The 11,275-nt window shown below is 41.8% G+C and overlaps 2 long non-coding RNA genes across 2 annotated transcripts; one reads left to right on the top strand and one right to left on the bottom strand.

Moving 5' to 3' along the window:
* Positions 1-3,103: 3,103 nt before the first annotated feature.
* On the bottom strand, positions 3,104-4,175 carry LOC119016855. Its single transcript, XR_005074277.1, has 3 exons — positions 4,043-4,175; positions 3,397-3,524; positions 3,104-3,181 (listed from the first exon to the last, which is right to left on the bottom strand). It is a non-coding gene; the product is annotated as an uncharacterized LOC119016855 (long non-coding RNA).
* Positions 4,176-4,517: 342 nt separating this feature from the next.
* Positions 4,518-6,621, top strand: LOC119016854. Its single transcript, XR_005074276.1, has 3 exons — positions 4,518-4,653; positions 5,193-5,853; positions 6,050-6,621. It is a non-coding gene; the product is annotated as an uncharacterized LOC119016854 (long non-coding RNA).
* Positions 6,622-11,275: the final 4,654 nt, after the last annotated feature.

Genomic DNA, 11,275 nt, shown 5'->3' with positions numbered 1-11,275 from the left:
AGAGACAGTGTCTCCTGCTGTATTCGGTTCTGATCTGGGGAATAGCGCCTACGTTGTGAGATCATATCTGACGGAGGAGAAGCTGAGGGTCACTGCTGATGATGTCTGATAACGCAGAGGCAGCTGAGCAGTTCTGTAACTGTAAGATATGAGAAAGGTGAGGCTGCACGGTGTGGCAGAAAGTTTTTACATTGTGATCATGTTGACTGATATTGCAGTATGATAACTGAAAGCGATCGTTTTCTCATGTCACTGTAAAGACACTTGGGTCCGTGGCATCTCTGCAGCACCACAGAGCTCCATTATGATGCTGTTAAATCACGTTTTACTGCCTTCAGAAAATCGCAGCATCTGTGATTTGGATGTTTAATTTGACAATATTGCAGGATATACATTTAAATATGGATAAGTTGCGAAGCTCTCCCAAAGTCTTGGCAGTTTGTATTATATATCACCAAATCTTCCAATCCAAAATATAATGTATATACAAGGAAGCATGTCTTATTTTGATTTATGCTTTTATCCTTCATTGTTTTCCCTGTGTAATCAAGTAGGTTAAGATTCAAAATGTACGTTTTTAACATCAGAGACAATGAGACAAATTGCCACACAATTTCCAATTTTTTGGTTGCAGTAGCTCACCTCTAACATAAGATGGCAGCATTGTCTATTGCAAAAAAAATCAAATGTATGTGTTTGCCTAGATGAGAATAAAAGTGATGCAGCCCTGTAAAGTCATTATGAAGGCCACAGGCGTTTGTTTGATTCGGGTCAAATATGTGTACACACACACGCGCAACTGTGTAATTCAGTATTTAAGGACCGTGATAAAGATGCTGAGCAGATTAAATGAGGAGTAAAGGTCATGGCAAAAAATGCGATACGTTGTTAGAATGTATAGAAAAACAGCAAATATTCAGCCCTGGATCTTTTTTCCCTGTTTTGTGGTGCGGCAGCCTGAATTTAAATTGGACGCACTTTTTCATTTACATTTCTGTCAACAGCTTTGAAGTTTTCTTGGACTCTTCGAGGTTGCATAAAAAGTTGTTCCACAGGTTGACATTTAAATTCAGGTCTTTTGTTCGGCACTCTGTGACTTCTACACTCCTGCTCTGAGATGAGTTCCCGTGTTAATTTGTCTGTGTGCTGAGAGACACGGTCCACTGCTCCGGTCTGATTTTGCCTTCCTCACAGTCCCTGCTGCTGATGAGCGACTGCCTGAACTGTCTGACCTTCCCAAACTGAAGGCGTCGGTGCCTTCGGGGTACTCTAACACTGATCCGACAATGATTTCTCCAGTTTCTTTGTTCAGTTTGAAGTGAAGGAATAATCACTTTGTGTGGGGATATGATTTTAAAATTCAGATCAGGCGTTTGTCGAAAGTGTCCCACGTTAAAGTCCACCAAAAATGAACTCTCAGTGATAATCTTGCCACATGCCGATGGGAGAGTGGGATTACGTTTCGCAGTCCACAAAAAAATCTCTCGACCCTCACAGGAAAACAGCAACGCATCGTTCTTCTAAAGAACTGAAAGAGATGAGGACTTGAAGAACATCAATTTAACTTTTGATTTTCACGTGCATAATTATTATTCCAGGTATTCCAGTGTCTATAAACAGACACTTCTCCTGTGGTTTGCGTTTCTTCATCTTCTCTCAGTCATCCACTAATTCAGCTCTCCAACAAGATCCGTTTGCTTTCAGCTTTCCAGGTTTCGGTCAACTCCATCTGTGAAGACAGGAGGTGGAAAGGTCAGCTGATCTTGTCTAGTCCTCGGTCACGCGTCACCGTTCTGTTTCCATGAAAACTGAAACTGATCCATGTTAACACAGGCTGATGGTCTGCAGTCTTTATGGCCATTTTCTGTGTATTTTCTGAGGACAAAATAATCAGTACCAATGTGTGCAGGTCTGCTAATATAGTGAATACATACGCAGTTTGAAAGTCTTCTGTCCTTGATGAGCTGTCCTTGATTTGTACAGGTTGTAATATGTGATCGCTTATTAAAGTGTCAGTTGATGTTTAGAAACAGCTTTTTACTTTGATTGGCCAATCTTCAAACCAGCTAAAGTAAAAAAATCTTATCAGCTTGTTTTATTTTCTTAACAGATTAATTAATTTTTTATTCATTTAAACTTTTTTCTGTTTTAGCATTCTCCTTCCGCTCCACTTTTACAATTTCCCTCAAGCTCACATGTACAGCTTCTTCACCCTCTTCAACAATTAGTTGTCAACTAGTCAGTTAATCAACAACAATTTCAATAATAACATTAATGATGATTAAATTTCAGTAAAAACACTAAGATTCCCTAAAAAACCCTCAAAATGTCGCCGCTATAGTCTGGCTAACCCATGAGATTAAAGGAACACTACACCAAAAATGAAAAATTGAGTCTCTGGGTGACAACATGTGAGACATGCTTCTATCTGAGGAGATTCTTCCATCGGCATGTCGGTGAGCAGATAATGACTGAATTTTCATTTTTGGGTGAACTGTTCCTTTAATAGGAGTCATTGGAGTGTGAGTGTTGAGAGCCGAGTAGCTGATCTGGGTAACGACACATACGCTTAAAATGGAACCTGAGCCACAGCCTCTGTTTGGACACCATGCTAACTCTAAGTAATGGACTGTACATACTGTATGTAGCAAAGTGTTCTCAGAGTGGAGATTTCCCTTAAATGTGCACAGAAATCACTTCATACTCTCATATTTATGTCGGCTAGGTTGATAATTGATTCTGCACGGATGCGGTGAAGTGAAGTGAACCCGTCTCAGGAAATTTGGCATTTACAAACAACATAATTAGTGCTTTGGCGCCCGCGGACACGTCGACTGACGCAACGCGGTGGCAACGCGATCGGAATCGCCCCCAAATCCCTTGGAAACGCCGCCGCGTGCTGAAACTTTGGCCTCAAGGCTGAAATCTGGAGATCCTCCAAACGTTCTTAATCCAGTCATTAAATGAGCCTATCAGCGTGTGAGCTGGGTGTGTGCTTGTATGAATGCTTCAGGGATTAGTCACACCCTTTTACATGTTGTATCGCCGTGGAATACAAAATTTGGGGAGTGAACTTATTTTTTTTTTAACCTGTTAGTCCCTCTCAAATCCACAGGAGGGAAACACCGTCCACTGCTGATTTCCATGAAGTTGAATCAGATGGTGCTGCTGCTGCAACCAGCTGCCAAAAAAACAAGCTCAACTCTTACTGTCCCGCCTAATTTTACACTAAACTCAAGATTTTTTTTCTTCTCTCCTCGTGGTGTGTTTAAAAGTGTAAACTCGAGTGAGAGGACTTTTTTTTTTTTTTTTAACACAGACGACTCTTTCTCGCCTCCTCACACTGGTTTCCAGGATGAGACAATATGATGAGTGTCAGCGATCACACTGGCGTACTTTGCAAGTCAGATCAGCACAGCTCTGCGCGTGTTGGGCTCGCTGTCTGGCGCCGTGCGAAGAGTCGTGCTGCAGTACAAACCTCGACCATCTGGTCCGACGAGCAGCCTGAAGCAAACTCTGGTGTCCTACACAAACAAACTGCATTAGGAGCTGCGTGTGTTTGTTGAATGCAAAGTGTTTTTTTTTTATTATTATTTTATTTTCGTCTAATTATGTATGTGTTAAGTTATGACTGACATTAAATGAAATGGCTGGTCTGCGAACAGATTGGTCCGCATGTTGGAAAGGAGCAGAGGCTCCGCGCTGTAGCTGTAACTGCTTTTATTACAATCCTGGATCATCACAAGGTCAGAAATGCTTCTTCTTAGTGTCAAACAGAGTTTGAAGTGCAGCATGACAGCCAAATATATATATATATACAGTATATACAGTATATACAGTATATATATATATATATATATATATATATATATATATATATATATATATATATATATATATATATATATATATATATATGTATATATATATGGGGGGGGGTCAGAGACCACGAGTTAAAATACTTGTAATTTGCATTTATATTGAATTGATTGTATGTGCCTAACAATATGAGTGAAACGTCTCCTCGCTGTGAATGTCTTACTTGGAATCATGACTGACTTCTTTCATCATCCACTGTGGAATTCTTGTATTTCTCAGCCCACCTCAAGCGTTTGGCCTGGTTCCCATCCTGAGGAGCCGTTTAGAAACGGCTCCTCGTCCTCTGAGACCGCTACATGACAGCTTTCTCTCCACAGGACGTCTTCGAGCATGCTTTATTGTTTTGTTTTGTTTTGTTTTGTTTTGTTTTTTTGCAAATTCTGTGTCTGTGATGAAGCTGCTTTTCTATCTTACAGCAAACTGAGCTTGATGTTTTCATCTTCTGATCCACTGTCTGAAAAGTTCCATGCACTCATTGCCCGCTCAGTAGCTTTTGGTCTCGCCATGATTTGACACATATTGACGCCGCTGTAGGATGGATTGTGACGCCGGTGTCATTCAGTCCACAGCACACAACTCCCCAAATCATTTACTTTACATTCCTGTTTGTGTATATATCAAACAAATGAGATACAGTGTGTTAAACAGCTCAGTCTTGAGCTAGTTAGCTACGCTAGGCTAACCACTTCCTGATTCCAGCCTCACACAGACGTGTGTGAGATGATGGGTGTCCACAATCCCATTATCTCGTTTACAGAAGGCTTTACTGTTCCTGTAAGATTGAACTTTTTAATATATTTTGTACACATTCGATGACTTACCGGCTTTACTCTTTGCAGACTAGCAGAGAGGGCTTAATGGTGTTATTAATGACATACAGCCACTGAATGTAGCATTCCATCCATCTGTTGTTAAGAGACAGTCGTCGCATTTAATTTATTAAGGCTATGTTTTCTTCTATGTGTGTATGTATATTTATATATCATTTTGTATGTATAATGTACAGATAATGGATGGATTTTGTATGTATGTCTATACATTTCTGAATCATTGTCTATTGATTTAGTTTTATTTGCTCATTGTCTTTCTGTGTTGATATTTGACACTTTGTATTATGTTACATACAGTTTTATAGTTGTTTATTCTCTGTTTTCGCTTTGGGGGGTCGCTAATGCTAATAAAGTTGCTAATGCTAGCCAACAAAATGTCATGAATTGAAGGAGCAGTTACGCTAACCGAGAGTTACAGGCGAGGAACGAGTTGAATTTATGTGTTTATTTATTTTGTTTTTTTAAAATAATTTTGCTCTGTAGGTACAGGCAGAAGTCAAATAGTGAAAAGCAAGCAAGAAACTGGAAGACCCGCAATAAAATTGTGTTGCCAAAGAGTGTTATTTTCCAGGAGAGACGATGGTGGGAAAGGTCGTGGGCAGCATGTCAACAAGCTCAGCGGCTTATTTTTGGCCTTTAATTGCTGTTTTTCGTCACTTGCATGCTCTCTCTCTCTCTCTCTCTCTCACACACACACACACACACACACACACACACACACACACACACACACAATGCAACAAACTGGCATTTGAATCTGTACATGCTCTTATACACAAACCTGGAAATCAGACGCTTTCATGCACACAAACATGCAAAGTCAAACACTACTACACACTCACACATATTGAGAAAAAGCACCGTGCACAAGGGCCTTGTACACATACGCAAACACATACACACACACACACACTGAAGCACACAGCGGTGTGTTTTGGCCGCGTCAGGCTTTGAGACCGACGTGGCTCTTCTATCATTCATTCCCTCAGAAGTGTTTTTCATCCTCTTTTTCCCTGTGGAAAACAGAATTCATGACCCGTCACCTTTTTTGCTGACTGCACAGGCCATCCGCTGCCTTGGTAAACGATTTCCCGGCTATTTTAGTTGCCTCACAAAACACTTGATGACACAAGTGGCATGAAAAGTATGCAATTCAATTTGTCAGTGGTTATTACTTTGTGGCGCGGACAGTCACAGTTATGTTTTGATTATGGGCATTTTCTGTCGACTCGGCTGTCAAGCTAAACAGTTTTTAAAAGCAGAGGAAAAGCGTTTCTATCGCCTCTGTGGAGATCTATTAAATGGCCCCTCTTGTCTGTTTAAATTTCGTCTCATTGCAGGCTCACATTTTAGCGAGGTGTCCCTTTGTGCGACGAGAGAAAGGGAGTGAGAGACGAAGTGCGGCGAAGGTGTTCACAGGCGAAGATGAAGCGAGGAAGGGAGAGGTTACCTTCAGAATGACAGCAGATCGGAGGATTTGTGGTGAATGTGAGAGAGAAGACTCCATCGATGGTTTCCCAGCGTGTGTGTGAGCGAGCACGCCGCTAGTGTGTAACTGTGTGTTTTAAATAAGGCCCCGGCACCGGGCCGAGAGGTTGTTCGCCCTTGAAGGAATGACGCGAGTGTGGATGAGGAGGGACCTTTTTACCATGTCCCATTGCTCAGGACAAATAAAAAGAAATAATGCACACACACACACACACACACACACAATGACAAGTGGTGCCCTGAATCTGTCACGGCCTCGGTCCCCCATTTCTTACAGTCAGATAAGAATTTCCACAAAGGACTCGTCGCAATCTCACCGTGCTCCCACCCCCTCCCCGTCTCATTCTCCACATAATTTAGAGCATCTCTCAGCAGCGCCTAACAACTCCCTCATCCTTGTACGAACCTGAGCAGGTTCAAATAAAATGAGCGAAGCTCTTCAGAGGCTTCTCCTTTTGAGCCACACGTGTTTTCTCTCCCTCTTTCTCTCCAGCCTCTGTAACTTTCTCTCTTTGCTCTGCTCTTTCCCAGCATCATTCCCTCCTCAGTAGGGCCGCAGACTTCAAAAAAAAAGGAAAGAGAGAGCCTTTCATGTTGAAAGAAATCCGACTTCTGGTTACTGAAGCACCAAACCATCAGCCGTCAAATGTTCAAATAAGACAAAAATGACAGCTACACATATATTTTTAACCTTCCTCATTTCATCCAGGAGAAGGCTCTTGGCGGAGCGTGTGTGCTCAGCGCAAACAATCCCCTGCTTCGTTCTCACACTGTAGCACACATTCACAGAGGGATCATCCCGGCGCAACCTCAATTTTCTGCCGTCGGTACGCCGAGCAAAGCCACTACATGGTGTGACTTTCAAGGGCACTTACTCCAGGATTGAGGGCAGAAATATCACAATGTTTATTGGTGGATAAATTTACATCAGATTGCAGATGTAGTAATTATCTACCGAAGCAAGAAATTAAGACGATATTCTGAGACTCGACGCGCAGGTCGAGCTGGTGCGCCCGCTTCAGATGGGCTGCGCTCTCATGCTATTAGCAGCCACAAAGAAGATTTGGGGTGTAAATAACTTGTATTCAAATCTTAGACATCAGTTTGGGATCTCTGGGCTTTTGGAGACACAGATTACAGCAGCCGAGCCGCGTGGAGCCGTTTTATGTTATTATTTTTCTGTTCTTTAGGAGAATGCTGCAACGCTACTGGGTTGTGAAGTTCCAGAAATGTGTCAGAACTTTTCCTGACTTTTGAATCAGTGCGAGGGTGAGTAGATAATGGCGGACTTTTCACATTTAGGTGAACTTGTCCTTTAACGGAAGCTCTAGTTTATTATGACATGGGTTTTACTTTCCAATGGCTAAAATGCTAGCTGAAACAGGACAGGTGGTTGCTGACAGTTTATCAAGATTAGCTAACGCTGTAGACCAGGAAGTATCACTGCCATAGTGTTGGTGTGTTGTAAGATCATAGTTGTTGGATGTTGGAGTTTGGGTGACATAACATTTTAATTGGTTTTCGTTTACAAATAAGTTGAATTCAGATTTATTTAAACCTGCACGAACACATTTTTTGGCCACCAGGTGGCAGCATAAACAAGCGGGGACACCAAACACTGACATATTATCACCATACACAGCTGATGTAGCAATCTTGTTTTTGAACATACGTTTGTTAATACATCAAGAAGATACAGATCTGGTTTCATCCCCACCTACTTGCTAGCTGCAACTGGAAACCATGCAGATGAGATGACTTGAAACAAAAAAATGTGGGCTGAAAAATCAAAACGATGAGCTGAAAGACGCTAAAATGCTTGATTAAGCTGAAGGGAACTTGCAAAACTGGGTGGTTATTTTCCTGTGAGTTTTCTTCTTCAAGCAAGTTCTTTTGCATCACAAGTGGTCATTTTATGCATTATTAATATGAAAGTATTGATGAGTGCAGATTTAAGATATCTTCAGGCTGAACACTTAGAGAAGTTTAGAGGCAGTACAGCTGCACTCACAGTGCATAGACACACTTCTCTGCAAACAGACACAGATTCGCTGGTGGCATGAATTGAGCTCAAGACGCCTTTGCGGGAGTTGAAATTGTTTCATCTTAAGTGAAAATTGTACTTACCTTTAGGCTGTACATCTATAAACACACAGACACAAAAAGGAGCAAAAATAATGAAACCGTTTTGGGGCGAGCAGAAACAGACAGCAACGGCATGCTGTCAAATACAAGCAGAAAAAAAAATCTGAACACGCCTGATGGATGGATGGATGGATGGATGGATGGATGGATGGATGGATGGATGGATGGATGGATGGACGAAAGTGACACCACAGACAGCAGTTCACATCTCATCTCCTCCCAACAATCAACACGTGTTTTCCTTACTCTGACCGAGTACATTTAGTCGCCACATTATGCCCATTTTCAGTTCTTTACTGTGATGTTGGGTGTCTTTATGTTTACATAATCTAATTTTCACCAAAACACATTATTTCCCTCATGTGGTCCAATACTGCAGCACCTCTATTCACCCTCTGTCCCTGCCCAAAAAGCCCATCTACTGGTCAGTTCTTTGTGTATTGAGTGTTTTGATGCTGTTAAGGTGTACATAACAACTAGACCTGCTTCATAGTCAGAAAAGACACCTCACTTTCTACAATAATGAGACCTTTGAACTTGAGCACGCATTAAAGGTCCAATTTGCATGAAGACCGACGCTCACTCATCGAGACTTTGGGCTGGCAGCCAACCTGACCTACAATTCCAAAGCATCTGTGTTTGACCAGTTGGGATTGAGACTCAAAAATCAACTTACTTTGTTTAATTAAGCATGGTAATATATAATATATAAGATGTATGTAATATTATACTACACTGCATTGATATAGGTAATTTTAAAAGGCCAGGACAAACAAACGGTTGTACCATTCACTGTTGAACGACTTGTTGCCAAGAAAGGCAATCTGCCTCATCTGTAGACATCTCAACTTTTAGACACTTTTATTATTAGCAGCCACAGATACTGGCTTACCAGACGGCATTCCTCATATGATTTCATGTTCCAGCCGCCCCGCTGTTGCATAAGGGTTTAGGCTTACTGGCGAGAGGACACCTGAGAAGAAGCACCTGAGTGTGCTGAGCTTCAGAGTGCTACTCTGCCCCGCGATAGATAAGACCCCGACTCCGCCAGCCTCCTCCACCACACGCTCATCCCTCGGTGAAAAAAGATTGAAAAGGAAGATTTCCTGGGAAATTTCAAAGCAGCAAACAGGATCAACAGCTTAGACGGCTTTTTCACTTCTCAGCAACTTCCTCGTGCCTAATGTTTATGCTTTTTAGGAGGATGCTGCTGCTGCTGCTGCTGCTGCTGCTGCTGCTGCTGCGTGTGTGTGTGGACGTGCATGTGTGGGGGAAAAGGGTGGTCTTATGAGGGAATTTATTCTCCTGTGTATCGGAGTGTAAAAGATGCCAGAATGCTGTCTTTCACTTCACTGATGATGCACAGCAGCCACATGGAGCAGGAAAGTAAACCTCCCGTCACACACACACACACACACACACACACACACACACACACACACACACACACGCTCACACTGTAACTCTTGCCCTTTTTACCATCGCATATAAATATACCCACTCAGTGCATTATTACTTTAAAAAAGGCCATAATGTTACGCTCCCGCCTGTGTCACTTTTTATGGTCGCTGCACAGTCGCATGAATGCAGATGAGACAGAGGATAAGCAGGGACGGAGCAGATGCACAAAAACCATCAACCTGGAGACAAAAAGGGCTTGTAGCCGTCACTGCCAGAGCCGGCGTGCATGAGCCGACTCCTCATTCTGCCTGTCATTCCCTCAGTCACATCATTGTTTGCTCGTTGGAGTTGAAATGAAACAACACTTCAGCAGTCCCGCGGCCGCAGTAAAGAGCTGCACTGGCTTCCTAGATGTTCTGTCTTTGCACCAAGTGTTTTGGTTGGTGTCAGTATTTTCAGCAGGACAGGAAGGACCTTCGGTGTCCAGCAGTTATTTTAAAGTAAGCAAAGCAGCACATTGTTCAGCCCGCGGGGCTGAAATCCAGCTTTGCATTCCTCACCGTGCCCTGTAGAAATTCACTCAGACAAATATTGACTCAACAAGACTCTGTTGAACCTCCATTGTGTGATTTAGATTAATAGAATAAAGGAATAGCAATAACATTTTCTTCATTCTTTGCCAAGAATAAGTAGGGTTTTAAAGATTTTCACAATCCCTGATTCGATTTGATTTCTGACTCTGACAATTTTCGACTATCTGGAATTGTAAAGATCCAAATATTTTGTTCTTGTGCCCTGACAACTGTCATTTACTATTTCAAATATATTAAGATGGTGTATTCTACGACAACTGGCGGTCTTTATCCTGGTGGCTCTTTGCAGGTTAAGGTGAGGTACGGTCAAATAATATTCACCACAAACAAAGTCATTCAACAACAAAAAAAATAACCTTCCACCTATCGGGGATTCAACGATAAACAACAACAGATAAAAAAAAGTTCAGTTTCTCAAATCTGTCCTGAGTAAACCCTCTTCCAAAACAAATCAATAAAGGATCTTTGAACCACAAAATGTTGTCTTTGAAGTGTTTTTTTTCTTTTTTTTTCTTATTCTTAAAGCACAGGTTGAGTCTGGTGTGCAGGTATTTATGCACAGTATTTTTACTCCTTGTTAAGTTGTGGATTACTAACTAAGTTGAGTATATATATTTCCATCTCCTTTTTAATTCCAACCCACTTTATTTTGGAGGAACATACTTACATTTTTTGTTACTCTGTACTTGAAAAGAATAATTCAACTTGAATGTGTTGTTTAGGTGCTGTATCGTAGGCACCTGGACTTGTTTTACTTCACATCCAAGAGACTTGTCCATCCTAAAGACAAAACACGCAGGCATAAACAGAGTAATGTAGTTTACACTGTTCAATGCAGGCAGGAATGCACAGATTTGTAAGCAAAAATAACCATAAACGAATGGAACAACACAGGGGGTCCAGCCCCTCAGGTCAAGACTCTGCTGTCCACTTACACCT

The sequence above is a fragment of the Acanthopagrus latus genome, chromosome 3, assembly GCF_904848185.1.
Source record: "Acanthopagrus latus isolate v.2019 chromosome 3, fAcaLat1.1, whole genome shotgun sequence".
NCBI lineage: Eukaryota > Metazoa > Chordata > Actinopteri > Spariformes > Sparidae > Acanthopagrus > Acanthopagrus latus.
This window is presented reverse-complemented; position numbering and strand designations above follow the sequence as displayed.